The sequence below is a fragment of the Ursus arctos genome, unplaced genomic scaffold, assembly GCF_023065955.2.
Source record: "Ursus arctos isolate Adak ecotype North America unplaced genomic scaffold, UrsArc2.0 scaffold_29, whole genome shotgun sequence".
NCBI lineage: Eukaryota > Metazoa > Chordata > Mammalia > Carnivora > Ursidae > Ursus > Ursus arctos.
In genome coordinates this window covers 3293175-3311875 of record NW_026622974.1, presented here as the reverse complement: position 1 = coordinate 3311875, position 18701 = coordinate 3293175, and positions in this window count along the sequence as shown.

Sequence of the window (18701 nt, the reverse complement as noted above, 5' to 3'; positions counted from 1 at the left end):
TAGAAGAAGCAAGATGTGTGTTCCTACATCCACACACAGTGTCACTCCCCTTCCTGTCCTCTAGTAGGGTGAGGTGGGGCCTCGGCGTGCCCCCACGGGCCAGATAGGCTTGGCCACTGAGAGGGCCTGCTTGGGATCCAGAATGGGCTGGGGCACGGGAGGTATATAGAGAGGGTCACATCTGTGGGCAGGTTTTTGGGAGAGGGAGGTGACATCCTAGAGACAGGGAACCTGGAGCTCTTAGGAATGCTTGCAAGGCTAGACAATGGCGAGGAAATCTGAGGAGTGGGAGAGAGGGGTGGAGCACCCCAAATCCCAAGATGCTCTCCTGGAGGTACCGACAACCTCCATTACAGAAAACAGTAAATGCCATCCTTGTGGCTGGCTTGGCAAGGCAGGCCCTCCCCCAAGAGCCTCTCATGCATTAGCTCCGCCAGGACTCACAGCCAGCCTAGGGGGGTGCGGTGGGGTGGCACCATTCCTAGCCCCATTTTACAGATGAGGAAGCTGAGGCACAGAGAGGTTGAGAGTGACTTGCCCAAGGTCACACAGCTAGGAAGGGCAGAGCTGAGACTGGAACCCAGGCACCCTGTCCCTGCTCTCTGAGGGCCCTGCTCCTGGCTCTGCAGAGAAATTAAGCTGTGTTACTGGGGACAGATGGCTCCATGAGGACCGGTACCTTTCTCCTCCAGGTCCCCATTTGGAACACTGGGGGATCTGGGACATTCTGCGGGAGGCCACAGGACCAGTGGGAAGTAGCTTGGAGTCAGACCCAGGTTTGAAGCTGGTGCCAACACTCACCAGCTGTGACCCTCCCGGAGCCCGCCCCCTCATCTGGAAACACCTGCTCCGTTGGGTGTTGGAAGTTCTAGATCCCAAGGTGGGGGAGGTGAAGGGCACGAGCTTTTCGTGAATGCTGGTTCCCTCTTCTCACTGGCCAAGCTGGGCCTGCCCTGGGGTCCCCTCACCCCAAGGCAGCTCCAGAGCACACTTCCACCCTGATATAGGTCAGGGGTTTGGAAGAAGAAAGGCTGCAGGGTCCCGCATCTAAGGTGCTCAAGATGGCCGCAGTTGGCATTATTTATATTCTTATCAGAGGGCGCCTGACTTCAGGCCAGGGCAGTGCGGACTCTTCCAGCTGACCCCTCTCACCTCAGGCTGGGCTCAGGGGCTCGGGTGGGGGTGGGGGCTGCTGCCCGCCAGAGACCCCTTAGGTGCCTTAACTGGTAGGTCCTAGAAAAGGGGAGGGGAGAGGGAGGCTGCCTCCTAACGAACAATTAGTGTCTGCTCTATGGCTAATCATGTGGTTCCGTGTAATTAAGAAGCTAATTAGTGCTGTGTCAGTTAAGGTTTAATTAGTCCCCTCTTTGGAGAAGCCTGAAAGACCCTCATGCTGGAAGCTTCTGGAATGGAAGGTGGGGGGGGGGAGGTGGATGCAAAAAGGGTGTGGAGTGTGTGGAGGGAAGCCCCACTTCCTCTTGCACCTCCTCCAGGTCTGGGATCAGTGACTTATTGCCCCCTGGCCCTATCCTCCCCCCTGGCTCTGGTCATGGAGATTTGGGGGCCCTGCGAGGCTCTCCCTCACTACCAGTGTTTGGTCACCCCAGAGGGAAGACACTCCTGCACAGCTTCCATGGCAGTGGGCCCTTAAGGCATGGCACCCCATTCTCCACACCTGTTTTAGGGAAACTTCAGGGCCTCCCCATTGAAGAAAATGAGGAAATGGGGACCCAGAGAGGTTAAATAACTGATTCAAGGTCACACAGCCAGTTAAGCAGCAGATCTGGGGTTAAACCCCAGGACTGCCAGACTCTGAGACCTGCTCTGAAAATCTAAGCCAGGGGAAGCAAATGTACACAAGGAACCACACATAACCCCAGACCCGTTGCCTATGCTAATGCTTCCCCTTCCCCCAATATCTGGGAGGCTCATGCCTTCATTGATTCAGGTCTCGGCTCGAATATCCGAGAGGCTTCTGTGATCACACTCTATCCCCAGTGCCTGGCACAGAATAGGTATCTGTTGACTGAATGACTGAACAGACCTGTCGTCATGCATAGGGTGACCCAAACACGCTGGACACAAAGAAGGTGAGGGATAAGTGTTTCCTTCCCCTTCCCTCCTCTGCTCCCTATCCCCCCCCCCCCCGCCCCCGCCTGCAGGGCTTCTTTGGGACTCCCTGGATCTCAGCCCTGGAGATGGAAGGACCAAGGCTGGAGAGGGTTGAATAGGGCTCTGTATCTCTGGTTAAACTCCTGCCTCCATCCCCTTTCCAGAGCCTTCCATCGCTGCTTCCTTCTAATTTCTCTCTCCTCTCTCTCTCCTCCCCACCTGGGCATCCCATTTTCCTCTGTTAGTCAGCCATGCCTTGGCTTGCTGGCTGGATACAGGGCAACCCTGGTTACCCCCCTGCAGACAGGAGGCTGCCAACAGCGCTGCCTCGGAGCCAGGCTGGACAGTGGGGCCCTTTCTGTGTGTCCACAAGGAGGGCACTTGGGATGACAGTCGTGTTTGGAGTGTCGTGCTCTGCAGGTTTCCCTCTCACTCTTCAGCTTCCAGCCAGCTGTTTCCAGGGCTCCCCAATCCCCCAACCTGTCTCGCACCCTTTACAGAGGGGTCCCTTCTATGGCTGGGCAGCGTCAGAACTGGGGGCCAGAGCTGTCCATGGCCTTCGCTCACAGTGCACAGAATCCCCCCGCCCTGAACCCTTTCCTCCTGCCCTGTTTCAAACTTTCAACAGCTTTATTGAGATATAATTTACAAATCACAAAGTTCACTCATTTTAAATGTACAATGCAGTGGTTTTTCGTGTATTGACAGGGTTGTGCGACCATCATCATAATCTAATTTTAGCACATTTTCATCGCCCCCAAATGGAACCTTGGGTCCATTAGCAGTCACTCCCTGACAACCACTAATCTGCTTTCTGTCTCTATTAGAAATGCCTATTCTGGACATTCCATAAAAAAGGGGATCGTTCAATCCACCATCTTCTTTCATTTAGCACAATGTTTCCCCCACTCTTTCTACTGTTATAAATAATACTGTGATGGACATCAGACCTTCAGGACCATCAGACCTTGAACATAAGACCTCAAGTACATCTTGAATAATTTCTTTAGGGTAGATTTTGAGATGTGAAATTGTTAAGGCAAAAGACGGGTCATTTGGTTTGATCTATTTCTCATCCCCTTCCGTCTTCACTATCTAATTGGAGCCATTTAGGGTCACCCCCTTTTTCTAGTGCCTTCCCCCCCCCCCCTACCACAACCTCCCACCTCCTTTCACCACCCTTGGTCTCTCTCCTCCTGATTTTGTCATGAGTGCCGACTCTAGCTTCAATTTCCAGCAATGTCTTTGCTGGATCGTTCGCCAATGCTTATGGGAAGCCCACATGCCTTGGTGGTCTCTCAAGCTTTATTGCACCCCCAGGCCTCCTCCCTCCCTCCCTCCCTTCCTTCTTTCCTTGAGGACCTCAGCATCCACCAGCCCAGCCCCCTCACCTGCCTGAGCTGCCCACTTCTGACCTTCTGTGATGGCTTCTGTTGGCTTCGCCTCGAAACTCCAAGTTCCCAAACCGAATACCAGCTGCTCCATGCAGCTTTACCAGATCCCTCAACCCAGAAGCATTGTCTCCAACTCCAGAGCGACACACAGTGGAGGGTGCTGGCTAAGATCACACCTCCTGCCAGGCTTCCTCCACCGGATGAGGGCAGGATGGAGGTTCAGGGCTAGGACAGGCTAAGCGAGGGTCAGGCAGTAAGCCTCTAGCTGTGCTTGGAGGGGGACACTCAACACCATCACTCTGGCACCCATGGTCATCGCTGCATTTCAACAATCCTTTCTAAGCATTTTCTGGAAGGCAGGCCCTGGGCTAGGTCTGGAGACAGGGAGACAAAAAAGGCAAACCTTTGCCTGCAGAGAGCCTACAGTTTAGTGGGAGAGGAGATGAGTAAACAGGCCCTTGGAACACAGGGCAGCCGCTAGTGCTACCCCCGAGGGCTGGCTCTAGGGGTGAGCACAGAGGAGCCTCTGCCTTCCTGCCTTCCTGCCTCGTGGCTGGCCGGCAGCACCAGTAGCGACTAGCAAGTAGCGAGGAGGCCGGGGGCGGGGGGCGGGGGGAAAGGAAGCAGAGGGGTTAGGCTGGAGGAGAGGAGAAAATGAAACACAGAACAGAGATAATTGTTCCTGTTTGACAACTTTTCTAATTAGGGACCAATTATGTCCTCAGGTATCTAAGTGGGGTCCTGGTAGAGTCTCTAATTTGCTAGGTAATTACTGGCCAGTAATTCTACCAGGATGAAATTTGGGGAAGAAATATGTTTTCACAACATTTTGGTTTTCTCTGTCCTGGGGGCTTTCCCAGAAAACAAGCTGGGTCATCTGAACTCTCTCTTCTGCCTCCCATTCCTCATGCCTTCCACTGGTCGGGGGTCCCCTTCCTGGTCTCCAAGCTCCAGAGCTGCCGATCTCCTTGGAAACCACTGGCCAACACCACAAGGATATAGGGATCATCTGTATTTTTGCCTTTCTAGCATCTATCCAGCTTTTGGTAACAAAATTACTATGTACCAGGAAACTGTTCTAGGTCACACACACACACACACACACACACACACACACACACACACACACAGATTTATTTAATTCTATATGGATATCACTGTTACCCCCATTTTATAGATGGAAAAACCAAGGTACCGAGCGGTTAAGTAACATATAGGAATTTATCATAAAGAAATTATCCAAGATGTGCTTCAAGATTTTATGTTCAAAAATGTCCATAATGATGTTATTTATAATGTTCAACATGAATAGTAAGTAGTGGAACCAAAGCAGGAAACCACATAGTCTGGCTCTCGAGGCCGTGTGCTGTCCCTCCCCGGTGACAAGGTTGTTCTGCCTCAGTTTCCTCTGGGAAATCATTCCTTCTTCACTTACTAAAATGGCTTTATTGAGATACACCAGACATTTATTGCGTATATTTAATGTGTACAATTTGATAGAGTCTGATACGTTTCCACCTGTGAAACTATCACCACAATCAAGGTAGTGGTTCATGCTTTTTTGTTTGTCCTAAGAAGTATTTACCAAACCCAAAGTCACAAAGATTTTTATCCTACGTTTTTTCTTGGAATTTTTATAGTTGTAGGTTTTATATTTAGGCCTATGATCCACTTTGAGTTAATTTTTAAATATGGTGCAAGATATGGGTCAAAGTGTATTTTTTTACAGGAAAAGAATGGCCAGAAAATTGTTGTCGTTCGAACATCATTCGTTGAAAAGATGATGCATGCACGCCTTGGCATCTTTGAAATCTGAATTGCATTGGCACTTTGTTGAAAACGAATTGACCATACGTGGGGGGCTCAGTCGGTGAAGCGTCTGCCTTCGGCTCAGGTCATGATCCTGGGGTCCTGGGATGGAGCCCCGTGTCAGGCTCCTTTCTCAGTGGGGAGCCTGCTTCTCCCTCTCCCGCTGCCTGCCTGCTGCTCCCCCTGTTTGTGCTCTCTCTCTCTCAAATAAATAAATCAAATAAATAAATAAAATCTTTAAAAAAATGAATTGCATACGTGTCTATTTCTGGACTTTCCATTCTGTCCTACTGATCTGTTTGGTTATTGGTTCCATTGATCCATTTTTCTGCCTTGATGACTGTAGATTTATATCAGATAGTGTAAGACTCCAAACTGTTCTTCTTTTGCAGTTGTTTTAGCTATTCTAAAACATTTCTCGCTATATATGAATTTTAGAATCAGTTCCGCATAAAAGCCTGCTAGAATCTTGGCTGGGATGGATTGAATCTACGCATCAGTTTTGGGGAGAATTGACAATATTCAGTTTTCTGATCCATGAACACAGTATATCCTTCCATTTCTTCTTTTTTAAAGATTTATTTATTTATTCCAGAGAGAGAGAGAGAGTGCACGAGAGAGAGTGCACATGGGCGGGGGAGGGGCAGAGGGAGAGAGAGACAAGCAGACTCCCAACTTGGGGCTTCATCCCAGGACCCCAAGATCTTGACCTGAGCCGAAACCAAGAGTCTGATGCTCAACCGACTGAGCCGCCCAGGCGCCCCTTCCATTTCTTCTTTGATTTCTCTCAGCAATGTATTTCAATTTTTCAGTGTACCAGTCTTGTGCATCTGTTGTCAGATTTATCACTAAGTGTTTCATAGTTTCCAATGCTATTATAAATGTGTTTTGGGTAATTTTGGACTTACTAGAGGTTTATCAATTTCATTGGATTTTTCTTAAGAAATCAGCTTTTAGTTTTATTCATTTCCTTTGTTGTTTTCTAGTTTTTGTCGCATTGTTTTCTGCTCTGTTCCTTTTTTTAAGGTATGCCTCTGGAGCTTAATTAATTAATTAATTAGAAAAGTAAGTTCTAGGTCCAGTGTGTGGCTTGAACTCATGACCCTGAGATCAAGAGTTACGTGCTCCATCGACTGAGCCAGCCAGGCGCCCCAGTTTCTGCTCTGTTCTTACTATTTCCTTTCTTTTGTTCATTTCAGGTTTCCCTTGCTAGCTCCCTTAGGTGGGAATTCTGATCATCGATTTGAAATCTTTCTTCTTTTCTAATACAGACATTTGCTGGTATACATTGTCCTGTAAGAACTGCTTTAGCTGCATCCTACAAATGTTGGCCTGTATTTTCATTTGCCTTCAGTTCAGAATATTTCCTGGAGAGCGGTGTGGGGGAGGGGGTCAGGAAGACATTGGAGGGTCTCCCTCCCTCCTGTCCCTGGGCTGGCTTCACGGGTTTGCCCGCTCCCCCACCCCGTGCATTGTGCTTTCTGCATCCTCAGCCACACAGCCGGACGCCCTGGCTTTGGCTTCAATCCTGTCAGCCCAGGCTGCATCTGGAGGAAGAAGCAGTTCAGAATCCCAGGACTGCAGGGGGTGGGGGCCAGGCTGAAAGGATGGCTAGTGAGGAAATTTCAGAGGATCGCTGTGGGACACTCAGGAGTGTGTGGATACAGATGTGTAGTCATGCAGGGACCCTGAGCTTCCAGAACTAGGATGTCAGCAGACGGCATGAACATGACCTCTGGTGGCCTTCACTCTTACCAAGGGAGAGGATCTGATGGGGTCAATTGGCCATTCTGTCTGTCATTTGCCTATGTATCCTCAGATCAATTCCTTGCCCTTTCTCTGTTCTGCTCCGTGTCACAGGGACCATGGTCCTTGCCCTTCGTGTTTCTCAGACTCTCTCTTCCCTGCTGAGTTCAGCCAGTGGGGACCACTGGAAGGACATGGTAGGATAGAAGAAAGGGAGCAGTCAGGATATTTGTCTCCTTCTCTGCTTGCCTGGGGTGGCCCCTCCAAGAGGCAGTGTGTCCCCTCTGTGGTTCCAGCTCCCCCAGGCGGCCCTTGCAGCAGTGTCAGTCCTTCTACATGGCCCTGGATTCTGGACTCTGGTAACACCACCTCCTCCTCTTTTCTCTCCATCTCTTCCTAGTGTTGCTAATCTGTGGGATGCCTCCCCATCACATTGGCTTCTCAGTTCCTCCACTGCCCATCAAACCCATTCTCTGTATTAAATCTTCCCCCCCTACCCCCCCCCACAATTTGCGATACTCTGCATTTTCCTAACTGGTCCTGAATCGCAGATTTATCATGATAGCCCCTTTGGCTAGAGTTTTAGGACAAGAGCCCGAGAGATGGCTGGCTTCCTTCATGGCTCAGCCTCCCATTCCTGGTCCGACCAGGCATTATCAAGTTCAGGGCTGCCCTACACTGTCCAGCTTCAAGGGGACCAATCACATAGAGTCACACTAAATTGTGGTCCCTGGAGCTTTTCAGTAGGATGCCCTTCTCCAGGCAGTGGGGTTGGCTTCGCTTAATGTACAGGCAAGATGCATGGCAACTTTTAGTAGAAAAGAACCACTTGGGGTCTCTCTTCTTAGGGGGAGAGGGTATGTCTTATGCACCTGTCCAGTTTTGGCCTCCCAGCAAACTTTCCCTGTTGCTTGGGAAACAAGACCCCTGCTTTGGGAGACTGTTCCTCTCCCCCTGCATGTGGTTCTGATGAGACTCAATTACCACATCCCCTCCCCCAGAGAAGTAAACAGATGACCCAGGCCTGATCAATCTGTGTGTCCAATGCTCCTGGCAACGGGGACTCATGTAGAGGATAGACATCTGATCCAGGAGAGCCATCAGAGCCCTCTCCTAGGATTGACAAGCTAGATGAAGAACGCTTTTCCTATTGGGGTTGTGCTGGCACATCTGATTCCTACCCTGCCTCGCTCTCTCCCCCATCCACCAACGCAGAGCTCTGCCTGCAAGAGGAGACATGGAGGCCAGTATATAAGGAGTCTCCGAGTTAAAACAGAAGGAAGGAGAGAGAGAGAATCCTGGTGGCATCGGGTCCCCTGCTCCCACTGATTGCTGGAAATCTCTTCAATTTTACAAATACCAGAGCGTTCCTTGCAGCTATGAAAGCCAATAAATTCCTTTTTGGCTTAAGTTGGTTTGCATAGGATTTCTGTCACAAGCCTGGTAGACATAGAGCTTTCTGAATGCCTCACCAGAAAAGTGAGATTTGGGGGTAACTTCTCCATTCCTCTCACAGAACAACGTGTGTCAAGAGGAAGGAAGTAGATTAGTTGGTAGGTTTTGTTTGTCAGTTTTATTGAGAAATAATGGGCCCACACTGCTATATGGTATTCTGCATGATAGTTTGATTTATATATGTTGTGAAATGATGACCACAATAGGTTTAGCCAACACCCATCATCTCATATAGATACAATACAAAGAAAAGAAGAAGAAAGAAAAAAAATTTCTCCTTGTGATGACAGCTCTTAAGATTTACTGTTTTAGGGGCACCTGGGTGGCACAGCGGTTAAGTGCTTGCCTTCGGCTCAGGGCGTGATCCCGGCGTTATGGGATCGAGCCCCACATCAGGCTCTTCCGCTATGAGCCTGCTTCTTCCTCTCCCACTCCCCCTGCTTGTGTTCCCTCTCTCGCTGGCTGTCTCTCTCTGTCAAATAAATAAATAAATCTTAAAAAAAAAAAAAGATTTACTGTTTTAACAGCTTTCCTATATATCACACAGCAGTGCCGGCTACGGTCAGCGTGTTGTACATTACATCCCTACCACTTCCTTAGAACTGGAAGTTTCCATCTTTCGACCGCCTTCCTCCGATTCCCCCTCCCCCATTCTCTGACTCTGGTAACCACAAGTATGATCTCTTTTTTCTTTTTGAAGACTTATTTATTTGACAGAGGGGGACAGTGAGAGAGGGAACACAAGCAAGGGGAGTGTGAGAGGGAGAAGCAGGCTTCTTGCCGAGCAGGAAGCCTCTTGCGGGGCTCGAATCCAGAATGCTGGGATCATAACCTGAGCCGAAGGCAGACGCTTAATGGCTGAGCCACCCAGGTGCCCCCCATATGAGTTCTTTATATGTTTTGGATATTAACCCCTTATCAGATATATGGTTTATCGATATTTTTCCCATTCCATTGGTTGGAATGGTTTGTGCTTTTCCTTTTGTCGATGCTTTTTAGTTTGATGTAGTTCCACTTGTTCTTTTCTTTATTTTGTTGCTTCTGTTTTAGATGTCATATCCAAAAAGTCATTATTGAGACCTGTGTCAAGGAGCTTTGTTCCTATGTTTTCTGGAAGTTTCATGATTTCAGATCTTACATTGAACTGTTTAATCCATTTCAAGTAGTGTAAGATAGAGGTCCAGTTTCAGATAAATATCCAATTATCCCAGTACCCTTTATTGAAGAGACTCTCTTTTCTCCTTTGAGTATTCTTGGCTCCCTTGTCAAATTTTAGTTGACCGTATGTACTTGGACTTATTTCCAGGCTCTCGATCCTGTTCCAGTGGTTTATTTGTTTGTTTTCATGCCAGTACAATTATGTTTTGATGACTATAGCTAGTATTTTTTAAAAAGATTTTATTTATTTATTGAGAGAGAGAGAGTGGGGGGAGGGACAGAGGGAGAAGGGATAGAGAGACTCTCAGACAGACTCCACGCTGAGTGTGGAGCCCGAAATGGGGCTGGATCTCTTGACCCTGAGAGCATGACCTGAGCCGAAATCGAGAGTCAGACACTTAACCCACTGAGCCACCAAGCATCCCGACTATAGCTAGTATCCCTTGAAACCGGGGAATGTTCTTTCTCAAGATTGCTTTGGCTATTTCATATAAATTTCCATATAAATTCATATAAATTTCAGGAGTGTTTTTCCTACTTCTGTAAAAAATGCCATTGGGAACTTTTTTTTTTTAAGATTTTATTTATTTATTTGACAGAGAGAGAGAGAGTATAAGCAGGAGGAGGGGTAGAGGGAGAGGGTGAAGCAGGCTCCCTGCGATGCTGGACTCAATCCTAGGACCCGGGATCATGACCTGAGCAGAAGGCAGACTTCCAACTGACTGAGCCACCCAGGCGCCCCGCCATTGGAATCTTGATAGGGATTTCATTGAATCTATAGATGACTTTTTTTTTTTAAAGATTTTTTTAATTTATTTGACAGAGATTGAGACAGCCAACAAGAGAGGGAACACAAGCAGGGGGAGTGGGAGAGGAAGAAGCAGGCTCATAGCGGAGGAGCCCCATGTGGGGCTTGATCCCACAATGCCAGGACCACGCCCTGAGCCGAAGGCAGACGCTTAACCGCTGTGCCACCCAGGCGCCCCTATAGATGACTTTTGGTAGTGTTGACATTTTAACAGTATTAATTTTTTTTGATCCGTGAACTGGGGTATCTTTCCATTTATTTGTGTTTTTTTTGGTTTCTTTCATCAATGTCTTATAGTTTTCAGAATAGAGAATTTCACCTTTTTGGTTAAATTTATTTCTAAGTATTTTATTGTTTTCAATACTATGATAAATGGGATTGATCTCCATTTCTTTTTCAGAAAATTTCCTGTTAGTGTATAGAAATGCTACTGGTTTTTGTATATTAATTTTGTATCCTGAAACTTGACTGAATTCATTGGTTAGGTCTAACAGTTTTGAGTTGAGTCTGTAGTGTTTTCTATACATAAAATTATATCATCTGCAAATAGAGGCAATTTTACCTCTTTCTTTCGTATTCTGATGTCTTTGGTTTCTTTTCCTTACCAGATTGCTTTGGCTAGGACTTCCAGTGCTATGTTGAATAGGAGTGGTAAGAGTGAGAACCCTTATCTTGTTTCTGATTTTAAATGGAAAGCTTTCAACCTTTCACCACAGAGTATGATGTTAGCTGTGGCTTGTCATATATGGCCTTTATAGTGTTCCTTCTATGCCTCATTTACTAAGAGGTTTTATCATGAATGAATGTTGAATTTTTCTGTGTCTATTGAGATGATCATATGACTCTTTGATTTTATTAATGTGGTGTATCACACTCATTGATTTGTGTATGTTGAAGCATGCTCGCACCTGAAGGATAAGTTTCTTTTGATCATGGTGAATGATCCTTTTAATGTGCTGCTGAGTTCTGTTTGACAGTATTTTATTGAGAATTTTTGCATGTGTATTCATCAGAGATATTGGTCTTTAGTTTCCTTTTCTACAACCGGCCTTTTCTGGGATTTTGGTATTAGGATAATGCTGGCCCTGTAGAACTAATTTGGAAAGGAGTGCTCCCTTCTCCTCATATTTTTGGAAGGGTTGGAGAAGGATTAGTGCTAATTCTTCTTTAAATGTTTGGTAAAATTCACCAGTAAAGCCATCTGGTCCTAGGCTTTTCTTTGTCAGGAGATTTTTGATTACTGATTCAATATCCTTACTAGTAATTGATCTAATTAACCTAGACAGATTGTCTATCTCTTCCTGGTTCAGTCTTGGTAAGTTATATGTTTCTAAGGGTTTTTCCATTTCTTTTAGGTTGTCCAGTTTGTTGGTGTATAGTTAGTTGTCCATAAGTCAGTATGTTCTTAGCTATAAGTAATAGAAAGCCCAATTAAAATAGCTTAAATAAGAATTACCAAAGGACGATACTCTGAACAGGTAGTATTTATAAGTAGTGTGGTTGCAGGGTCGGTCAATCTGTGGCTCAAAGGCATCTCAAGGAGCAGGTGTTTTTCTTCTTTCCACTCTAGAATCTTGACCTCCTAGACTGGCTCCCTTCATACTCCTAAGGTGACCATTTCCGACTAGGTTATATGCAAACAATAGTCACTAAAGGCACAAATGGGTATATTCCTGTCTTATGTCCTAGAGCCTTCAGAGACTTACCTTCGGTTCTCACTGGCCAAGGTGGTGTCATATGCCCTTTTTAAAATAAATAACTAACAAGGGAATAAGACCACATGATTGACTTTGAGCAATCATAATTCACTCCCTGGAGCTGAGACCTGCTCTCCTAGACGCTCATGGCTGCTTGGAGAAGAGTGAACTAAATCAGGGATCTTTAAAAAAAAAAAAAAGAAAGAAAGAAAGAAAGAAAGGAAGGAAGGCAGGCAGGAAGGCAGGAAGGAAGGAAGGAAGGAAGGAAGGAAGGAAGAGACTAATGGCTATTGGGTAGGGTAGTTGAAACAGCTAGCCATCCTCCAATATCCAAATCTCCTTTTCTATCAAAATAATAGCAATTGCAGCTGGGCACAGAGTACACTAGAATAAAGTACACTTCCCAGCCTCCTTTGGAGCTGAGCATAACCATGTGACTAACTTCTAGACAATGGGAAGTTAGCAGAAGTTGCACACAGCAGCCTTCAGGAAATCTTCTTTAAGACACATCTGGCATGTGCCCTTTGCTCTCCTGTCTGTTCTTTTCTCCACTTGCTGCCAGGAATGTGGATGCCACCACAATGCACCATGAGAACAAGGGCCATCGCAGAAGAGTGAGCTGCAAGGAGCGTGGGGCTCTGGGAACCTCGAGGAGCAGAGCACTATCCCAGCTCTGTACCATCATCTCCAAACTTATCTACACGATGGAGAAATGAACTTACAGCAGACATCATCCTAAGGAATACAGGCAGTCAGTCAACACCGTCTGCTACAGGACGTGATGGCCCAGGTTATCACAGCAAGTTAACAGAGAGCCTCAATCCTAACCTAGGACCCCTGATTCCCAGCTCAGGGCACATTCTGCTTTCTTGAAAGCAGCATGGTGAAATGAGACGCGTTCAGGTGTTGAAACCAGAAAACCTGAGGTCCAGCCTGGCACTGTGCCTCACAAGAGATGTCATCCTGAAAACGTTAACTTCTCCAAGTCCTTCTTCTCATCTGTAAGATGGGGAGAATGGTTCCTATGCCACATGTGCTGAGCACTTGAGTGAGCCTGGCATGCTCCAAAAGCTAGCTGTGGATTTCTAACAATAACTGAAGGAAGATTAAATAGGCTGTGGACCCTGGTTCATAGGAAATATGGTAGCCAGCTTCCAACAAGATGTGGGGGACTCCGAGGCCAAGTCATTACGCACATTGCGGCTCCTACCTTGGTCTCTTGGGTCACTCATGGGGGAAGTCAGCTGCCCACATGTGAGGACACTCAGCTCTCTGGAAAGGTGGACACACAAACAACTGAGGGCCCCTGCCAAGGGCTGGCACCAACTTGCTGGCCATGTGAGAGAGCCCCCATCCCATCAGGCTTGCAGATGACCAGAGCTCTGGTTGACATCCTGATTGCAGCCTCAAGAGAGACCTGGAAGCTGCCGCACCTAGCTCAGGCCACGTCCACCTTCCTGACCCACAGAGACCCTGTGAAAGAAGAAATATCCAGTATTGTTTCAAGCTGTTATGTTTGGGCTTATTTGTTACATAACAATAGATAATCAGTGCAGTATTCACTCACTAAACATTAGTTCCCTCTTCTTTCTGGGAAGACCCTTCTCTTCTGCACCTCCTTCTCCCACCACGTGAATCTCACCTCCCAGAATGAGGGCTTAGGACGCAGGCATCTGCCCTCCCTGCATACAGAGGCTGTGGGGAAAGGCTGTGGCCGGCCTCCCTGCCCGCTAGCCCCTTTCTCCCTGCCAAACAGCGAATCCAGGTTGGTCTGGATGCCCGTCATGGCAAACCCAGGTGATGGGGACCACCTGTCTGCTCGGACCTTATGAGTGAGTGAAGAGTTCGTTGGCCAACCTCTGTCTGCCTGTATCTCCACCCCTTCGCCTGGAAGCTTCCTCCAGCAGTGCAACTGGGTAGCGAGGGCCAGAAAACTGACACTCCTTTGGGAACGGCCCTCAAGCAGGGACTCGGCTCTCTTGAAGGCGCGTGTCCTCCAGCGCTCAGTGCCAATTGCTCACAGTGGTAACCAATTAACACACCCTTTACTGGCGGCCTTCCCTCCCAGTCTCACTCCCTGCTGCTCCCCCGCTGATGTTTCTTGAAGCCCCTTTCTGAACAACACACTTGCACTCCTAGCCTTGTCTAGGGCCTGCCTCTGGGGGCGCCCAACGTTCTGGACAGAAGTGTAGGTTGACCTTCGAGGTGCGTCTGGGAATGATTTCCTTCCCCTGGTGAAAGGTGCGAGGGGAGAAGGCCTCGTCCCCGTCTGTCTTTTTCTGTTTGGTGTAGATGCTGTTTGTGAGCTTGTTGCCTGGGGCTCTGGTAGCCACTTGGTGACCAGGAGGGAGACGGGGACCACATGCACAGGATGAGAGCTCAGAAGGATGGAAGCCAGGCCCCTGGAGGCATCTGGGAGCCTCTCGACCGACCGGCTGACCGGCTCGGGGTCGCCGAGCTCTGTACTTGCTGGTAAGGAGACGATGCATGTCCTTATAGATTGAGCCACCTTTATTTGGATTTTCTGCTGTTTATAGCCAAACTCAGCCATTACTGATACATCCATTACCAATACAAGCTTGTCCCAGACAACAATCCACATCCCCCGCTTGAAGCCCCCAGACGGGATGGAGAGGGGGCGGGGAGGCCACAGGCTTGAACTCCACAAGTGGCTGAGGACCTGGTGCTGAAGGCCAGGGTCCCAGAGGGGAGAGGGACGAGTAGCAGCAAGGACAGGGGGTGGGGAGGACAAGACGGCAAACCCCATTGAGCCGGCCAGGGTGAGCATTGTTATTGTTATTATTATGGAGCCTTTCAAGGCTCATGCTCGTCCTGGCCTGGCCGGGCCCCACTAATGGCCCTATAAATCCCAGCCATAAAGAGTAATGGGGGGAGACAAATGAGATAATTAGGAATAAATCTCACCGAGGTCTCTATTCCGCAGCGCCCCTGGCCAATCTTCCGAGCCATTAGCCAGCCCCTAATGAACGCCAAGCTGCCCGGTGCGCGAGGCTCCAGGCACAGGAGGGACCTGGGATGAGGGGCACCACTGCCCCCACCGCCCCCCCGGCCGGCGACCTTGGGAGAAGCCGAGGGACGGGCCCCGCAGCCTGCCTGCGTGGCTTTTCTGTCTCCAGGGCCTTGCGGACGGTTCGTCTGCACCGTCCCCTCACTACCTCCCCTCCGCCTTCCATCTCCGCTTCTCTCTCATCAGCCTGTCTCTGTCTGCATTGTGGAACCATGGAAGGTCTGAGTTAGCAGGAATGGAGGGGGCCACCTGACACAACCTCCCCATCTGTCCTTCCTGCCGCCAGTCAACCCCAGGGCAGGGACCCCATCCACACCCCTCTCCCCCAGAACTTTCCTAGGAAGAGGGAGGCCCCATCCACCACCGTGGCTGGCCATGGCGCTTGGGAGCAGCTCTCACTATCAGAGCCTGCCCTCTTGCCTGGGGCTGGGAGTTCTCTCTTGATATGTCGGCTCCTTGGTCTTCCTCTGCCTGCCGGAGCCCGAGAATAAGTCTCAGTCTCCTCCCTGGCTTCGGATATTTGAAGGCCACCGTCCTTGACTTCTCGTCTCTAGCCAAGAGCCCTGAGCTGCATTTGACAATTCAAGGTTTCCAGCCAGGCCTCCCCAACCCAGGCACCTCCTCTGGACCGACACAGAGTAGTCCGACCCCATTGGGACTTCTGTTGTTTTCATCTGCCAGCCCCTCCCCCCTTTTTGGTTACAGCCCCCCTACTTCTTTGGGAAGCTTGCCCTGCTGGATTCCACATGGTTCTGGAGGGGCAGCCAAGTCACCCGCCCTTCCTGGCCACAGAGGCCTGGGCCGTCGTAGCCATCCATCCCTTGACACGGTGACTGGCCCAGGCATGAGGACCCTGGGGGCTCGAGGTGGTAAAATGAGAGATGTTGGGTAGACACAGCTCATGAATGTGCCTCCCTTTCGCACCCCCCCCAGTACCCCCAGAGCCCTACCTGTCTGCATTCGGAGGGGATGTGAGTCCACCCTATGCCGAGTCTTCACATTGTTCCCGGAGAGTCAGAATATAGAAAGGAGCATAACCATGGAGGTGGCAAGAGGCCAGGTCTGTGATGTCTGGACCCTCTGCTGCCCCCATGTGTAACCTGAGGCTCCTTTCCTGCTCAGCGCCAGTCCTGGGAGCTGCCACACTGCCTTCCCACTGCTCCGCAATGGGGAGTGTCTGCAACAACGGTCCCGAGAGCCTCGGGGACCAGCCCTCAGTCCCTCACTGCTGGTTACCTCCCAGTGGTGGTGGTGGTGGGGGGGTAGTTGGCAAAGGCTCCAGGGCATGACTGGTTGCAGGCAATCCAGCATGGAGGCGGCTAACAGGTGTCCCATCCTGGCAGCCCCGGAGCCACGGGATCAGTAGGGCCTGAGGCTCAGTTTGCCCAGCTCTGGGTACCAGCATGGGGAATGCCAATTAAATGTGCCAAAGAATGGAGAGAGGCTGCTAGAAGCCATGCAGGCAGAGGGGCCAGCTGACCACCGCTCCCCTCATTAGCCAGCCCCTAGCTTAGCTACTTGCTCGGTCCTGGGGCAAAATCTTATGAGTCTGGCACACGAGCTCACCCAATGGTCACGGGCAGTCCTGGCCAGAGGCCACTTGGCCTCACCACCTTCTCCTCCCTTAAGTGTAGTAATGCCTGTCTTAGGTTAGACGACTCAGGGCATGAGGATTGCCAGTCAAGAAATCTCCCGGGGCAAAAGGGGGCTGGTGGCCTGCTCCATAGAGGAAGGAAAACCAGAGAGCCGGGCTAGTTCCCTGAGCACTGTGGCAACCATTACATTTCCAGAGTCTCATGGATGTTCCATGGTCTGCATAAGGACACTGAGGCCAAGGGAGAGAGCCTCTTCCCTGGGGCCCACAGCAGAGCCAGGCCTAGAACAGATACCTGGCTCAGACCAGCCGGGCGGCAAGCAGATTGGGGAGCCAATAGAGAACAGCTCTGGAGTGGAGGGGAAGAAGGGTCCAGAACTAGGGCTTGGTAGGGTATCTGGGCAGGACTGGGTGGGTGGATGGGTGGCCTCGAAGACAAATGCCATTGGCTTCTCAGCCCAGATGAGCAGATGAGGGCCAAGTGGGCAAGGCTGGGGGACGTGGGGGGGGTGGCGCGGTGGACAGAGGCTCTGCAGCACAGCCCCAGGCTGAGCAGTGTGGCCATGGCTGCAGGCTCTGAAATGGGAAGAGCCTGAGTGCCCATACGTGTACGTGCGCTGTTGTATGAGAGTGTGGTGTGTGTGACTTTGTGGAATGTATGTGAGTATGTGACTGTAAGGAGAGTCTGTGGGTGGGAGTGTGTGTGTGTGTGTGTGTGTGTGTGTGTGTGTGCTGGGTGTGTGTGTGGGGGGGTGGCTGGCTGAACCCTGCCCCTGTCCTGCCCCCACCCAGCTCAGCCTCTCAGGTTTCAGCCACTGTCCTAAAGAAAACAGCCCGGAGCCTGCAGCAGGAAATCGCTATTTGGATTGGAGAGGCGCCTCTTCCTGCCACAGCCCCCAGGAGGGGAGTGGGCCGGGGAGGGGGCCTTCCTGCCCACCTGGACCAGACCTCAAGCTGGTCATGCGTCCCTCCTCCCGGCCTCCCTAACCTAGGCCCCCAGCTTGGGGAAGACGTGAGGTGGAGCGGGGACTGCATGGAAGCCCCCCTCCCCCCATGGTCTGCCCTCCTCAGGACCGGGAGCCACAGCCGCGAGAGGAGTGGCGCTGTCGGAATCCCACCTTTAGGAATGTTCTACAGACACAGCTTGTTCATGGAAAGGGACGCGTCCACGCAGCCTTGTCTGTCGTAGAGGAATCAAGGCAAGGGGCTAAGCAGGAGCTGGGTCACGGGGTCGCTGCCGCTGGTCCTTCCTTGTCTGTCTAGAGGAATCAAGGCAAGGGGCTAAGCAGGAGCTGGGTCACGGGGTCGCTGCCGCTGGTCCTTCCGTGAGACTCCAGGCTGGTCTTCACTGTGCTGAGGAAGATCCCCCAGACAAAGGGCCAAGTGATAAAAACAGTGCAGGACAATGTGCGTAGAATTTTGACATCTTTGTAAAATAGGAAAAAAAGAGAAAATAGGCGTATATGCTTGTGTATGCACAGGGGAGACCTTGGTACTTTGAGTGTGCAGGACCTAAGCACAAACATTCAGACGGACAGATAGATAAATAACATTGCAGGGCTGAGCAGATAGGGCTTCTCTCTTGGCTTTGGTCTTGACTATGTGACCCTGGACAGGTCCCTTCCTCTCTGTGTCCTGAGTTTCCTACGAGATCCTAAGGTCAGGAAAACCTTGCTGTTGGCCAACTGAGGGCTGTGTACCTGTTGAGGGGGGGACCCACGGTGGTCTGGGCAGTCCTTCTCACCCCCTTATTACCTCATCCTGCTGCCACTGCACCCCCCTCCCAAAGTCATGGGCTGCTCCCCCATATGGCCTTTCTTAAGAGAGTTCACATTTCATCTGGCCCTTTTTCTGAGCTCCCTCCTTCCTTCCAGAATCCCTCCGGGTCACTCCAGCCTTT